This window comes from Branchiostoma floridae, chromosome 9 (genome assembly GCF_000003815.2).
Source record: "Branchiostoma floridae strain S238N-H82 chromosome 9, Bfl_VNyyK, whole genome shotgun sequence".
Lineage (NCBI taxonomy): Eukaryota > Metazoa > Chordata > Leptocardii > Amphioxiformes > Branchiostomatidae > Branchiostoma > Branchiostoma floridae.
In genome coordinates, this window is record NC_049987.1 from 6,617,916 (window position 1) to 6,623,189 (window position 5,274).

The following is a 5,274-nucleotide window of genomic DNA, read 5'->3' on the forward strand; positions in this document are numbered from 1 at the left end:
AACATGCCACAATTTCCGGGAACAATGAACGGGAAAACACCGTAGTCAAAAGGGAATTGCAGAAGAGAAAAAAAATGTATTGAAGAGAAAATTCTATCATAGATGTCCACAGTCCAGTTATGATAGAAATATTCTACCTCCAGATTGTCACCTTTTAGAAATATACAGTCGTAATCAGGGCTTCTTACACCCTGTGACGTGTATATTTTTATCACAGATGAAATCGTTTATTTATTCTAAACCAGGAAAACACCCTAGTCAAGGAAAGTATTTTAAGACAGAAAGATACAATACTACATGTACCAATATGTACAATATAACAATGTATATATTTACGTCATTTGAAGGACTACCTCCCTTTAAAGTAGTAACTAATCAAACTCGAAAGTTGTCCATTCTTTCATCTATACCAAAAACCAATATTATCCGTGCCATTGCTGTATTTGTCTTTTGACTCCAAACTACACAACATGAATTGTGTCTAAAAAAAACATCGCTTGTTCCTTGCTCCTGTTTGAATTGTACAAGCAATGTCCTACATGTCACTGTGATTCATGACTGAACGGTCTGCGTTTGAACTTTGGGTGAATTTGTAACTAGACAGAATATGTTATCCTCTCTTTCGCTGAAATCGCACAATAAATATCTTTTAACACACTCAGTGTCACATTGCTTCGTTAAACATCCTTTAACAGTTCTTTCAGAGTTTATGTATTGACTTATGATTATCTATACTTTTCAAGGGCCGTGACCAATTTGTTACTACGCAGTTTAGCTATCTGTAGTACCACCTGTCGCCGCCAGTCGCCGCTGCTGCTGCATTACGTCATCACTGTCAGCACCTAATGTCGCTCACGTCACAGGTGCCTTCCACAAATCTCCAAGCACAAAAAGTGTGGAAAATCTTGTCGCTTTCTTGCTGTTGTGCTTCCTGGATAGAGTGGATGGCTATCAACGACTTCCGTCAGTAAAAAAAAGTTGCATCCTCTTACCCTAACATCTACTTGGAGATAGCAATCTACTCCCTGAAAATATCAACAATATAACACCTAAAGGGAAGTCCCAATAATTTTCCTTGTATGTGTGTATTTTGTCCTGATCGGATTCCATTCCATTGGCAACAACACAGTGTGCGTACCAACTTCCCCTTCTTTCACCTTCACGGCACACACACTCAGTAACGTGTTCTCACAACGAGATCCGGTAATCTACAAGCAGATGTGCGGAATGGATTGTGCAAACTGCTACATCTGTTACAAGTTACAAGTTACAAGTCTCTATACCAGACTTAGTGGGTTGTAGGACTAGAGGAAATTGACCAAATAGATAGATAGATGGTTTATTGCGCAACAATTGCATCAGTGACAATGTATATACAGCATACTGAATAATACTAGTATGCCCAGGGGATCTGAATTAGTCATCCGCTGGTTGGAAATTGTACTTTATGGTCTTTAAGTTTAACTCCTCTGTCATATTAATATTATTCAGTTATTTGGCCGGTTTATACCATTTTGCAGCACCTCATGGAGTCTACAGTTCTACTATTAGATTACAGTCCCGTGAGTGTTCCCTGCTCCATAGTTCAGGCCAACTGCGCTATTCGCCAGCCGCCCTCTCTATATATACGGGCTATTTATAGAACAATGATTCAAGTGGGTTGAACAAAAACCGCGGAACTTGTGTGACCTGGCGGTGAGGAGGGTGTGGTGCCGCGCCTTTCTGAGCATCACAGGCACACTGGTCACGCCTAGGCGCGGCTGCGGTGGTCATATCGCCAAGGCCTGCTTTCTAATGATCTAATCTCCAATTGCAACCAGATCCTACGGTAGCATAAGATAGTATCAAAAGCTCGCAAAGAAGTTCAGCTGGCGTAGGAGTGTGTATGGCTACCCCCTATCTGCTTGGAGATTACTCCTTTCCACTTGCAATGACGAGCTCTCCATGCGCACCCCCTGCGACCTCAAACGGATGAGTGTGAGCAGTAAGGATCTGGATCATTCTCAGTGAAGGCTAGCCTGGATAACAGATCTCAGCCCGATATCAAAAATATGTATCGTGCACGATAGATATTTTTGAGATCGAGCTGGGGTCTGATCTGGTATCCAGGCTAAGTGAAGGCGAACCTTTAAAAAAGTGAAATACTGGCAAAAATAGTACTAAAAGTTGGAAAAGAACAGACGTTAAACACTAAGAATGCCCCTTATATCTGCTCGAGCTCGGTGAGCTCGACTATGTTCATGCCGACTTTCATGAGTTTGTTTTGGGTACCCGGGTGCGCTACCAAACCAACATCCCCTGTGCTAAATTTAGACTGGATCAGTGACGTTATTATTTCCGATATATGAAAACTGATGTAATTTCTTCTGATGTCATGCATTCCATAACAAACTACGTCATGTTCACTGTCTGTATCATAAGACTCATAACAACTGATCTTTGTGTCCAACCCCAAAGTGAAATAAAAGAGTCATTTTGACAAAAAAGTAATCCTTACACTTAAGTTTCAATAAACAATTCCCAGTTTTGATGACGGCAGATATGCTACAGCGTCGCTTTCGTCAGATGTTAACCTTGACGTCAACGTTTGCAAGGAAAACATTGGATATTGGGGTGTGTAAACACAACAAAAGTTATTGATTCTCTCTCTATTACTGTACGTGTTGTTATGCATCATGTGAAAGGTCCTTAGACCGCATAATCACATACGTCAACTGTACTTAATTTGGGCGGGGACAGGTTTAAGGTAGGACTTTGTAACGGTACATGGGCCGGTAGTTAGGGAGTGGGCGGGAAGACATGGATGGAAGCAATTAGCTACCAAGTCACTGCTGTTGGGAGGGTTTGTGATTGTACACCAGCGATTTGGGGACGGGAAAATTGCGCCTGATAAAAAGTAGAAGGCGCCTTCGCCACTAAGGTAATGGCCAGTGGTGTCCGTTTAAAACATGAAGTTGAAAGAAAGGCAGTGGAAAGGCGGTTGAGGAAAGGTGAATCGCGTATCCATAAATTCGATATACAAATTGTCAAGGAGAGGGACAGAGACGAAGGTAGAGAGAAGTTACGCGTCCTTCCAAAGTTCATTCCACATGTTCCAGCCGATCATATAAAGCGTTGCGTCCACGTATGATCGGAGTTGCATTTATCGTTGCTGCCGCCAGCCGTCGCTTCCACAGAAGAATCTGTCAACTCGATTCGTTCAAGTTCAGTCCGGGATGGATCTTCTTTGAATCGTAAAGGGGTCAAGTCTGCCATCTCTGATTACCCTCTTAAGCTTTTATAAATTTATGCAAGGAAAGCAAGATGATTTATTCTCTTTCTTCGTTATGCATACTTTTGCAATCTATCTATGTCTGAAAACATCCTTTACTAAAAACCTGATTACCGGCGGCGTCCTTTTGTGAATTACAGGCTATTATAGGCCATTAGCCTTGCTTGTTTCTGTGGCGTTCTTCACATTTCTCCCGCCAATTCTGAGTCTGCCAGGAAGCTGGAAAAGTCGCCTGCGGCTGAGGAAACCCTGTCGGCTCAGATCAGACGACAACTTGCTGCTGGGATGACGTCACATGGATACGGACATCAAAGTGTGCGATTATTAAACGACACGTCTCCAACTGCATCATGATTTCATTTATTTGACGAAATTAAGTGTAAAATTTCAATTTGTCGTCATTCTAACGACCCCAGGGAAACATGGAACCACAAATATGTTAACACTTGGGGAAATCGGGTGGACATTGGGTTTAGAGAGGGTATGATTGGGGATTAGGAGTATTCGGGGTTCGATAAATAAATTCTGGATTGGGATTGCGTCCTGTTTGTGGGAAGTACTTCTAAAGCAAAAATAAGCATTAACAAATTAACATATATGCAATGTTTTGTGGAAAATTGAAAAAAGGACTGCCAATATTTCTAATGGAATATTTGGTTTTTGAACATGTACATTTGTTGAAAAAATTGGCCAACTTGGCTAAGCACAGGTTATAAACAAACACATGTTTGCAACATGATGATGAAACTCAGAACGTTCGACGGTTCGACTTTTGTGTCAAGAAGAAGTAGTATTGAAAGTACGGACGTTACCAGGAACCTTAGTTCTGTCTTATCAACATTGCACACCGGGTTAATGGTTCCCGTTCCTTTTGTGAATTATCTTGAACGCGAACATAACGGTTATTTCTCAAGTCAGAGATTTTCAATTCATCCTCTAAGGGTTTCATCCCGCATTTGTGTATGTTTGGTAACTATTCGGGATATAGCACATGAGAATCGACGATGCGGTTATGAAATTTAAACATTATAAACGCATCATTCACAAATCCTCAACGTTCGGGACTTCACAAATCATGCTCTCCACCCATTGGGCTTACAGAGGGTATGACTGGGGATTTGGAGTATTTGGGTTCGATAAATCATTTCTGGATTGGAGATCACGTCTTTTTTGGGGGGGGGGGGACTTCCAATATTGTGACGGTCGAAGCATCGTTAGATTAAGAGACAAGCAAAATAAACAATTGGAAAAGTAGTACCAATATTTTAATATAATACTACTTTATTCCAAATTCATGCCCGCGAGGGCTACTTGCAGGTAACATGAAAGGAGACAAACAATTAGTGTACAGCAGTATAGAATGTGTCTGAATGCAAAAATGAATCAATGATATCTTCGATCGGTTTTTGCAAATGCACTATCACGTTAGAGGCATTAGGAGTTCGTTCGGGATCGTGCATTAGAACCAACGATGCGATTGTCTACCATTACTCAATGCACACACCACGAAAGTTGAAATAGTGCCCTCGATCTTTGCCCACACCGTTTCATCACGTATTGGTGATAGAAACATTTCCGTAAGTGACCGGGATAAGGTTTGTTCAATCCACGGCGCAGGAGTGCGGCAAGCAAATCCACGATATGTTTTAAGGATCCATTTCCGAGTCCAAAATCCGATCCATAGATCTAAGAAGAAATAAGAAAAGGGAGCAACTTGATCACATTCTACTGATGATAACACGCAATGCTGTTTAACTTTTAAATGTTCGTAGATTGATAAAGAGCTGGTCAAGGAAACATGCATATGCCGTCAAAGAGGAGGCTGATTTCTGTCAGTTAGAACAACACTACAGTTTCTCAACATCATAACTACTATGTACAACGTCTATGTTGCTCGCTGTCATTGTACATAAGGTATAGCGGCTATAGCCTCTACCAAATTGTCTAGTTTCTACTATTTGTCTAGCGATCCTCGGAACCTGGTAGAGCTACCTATGGTAGGC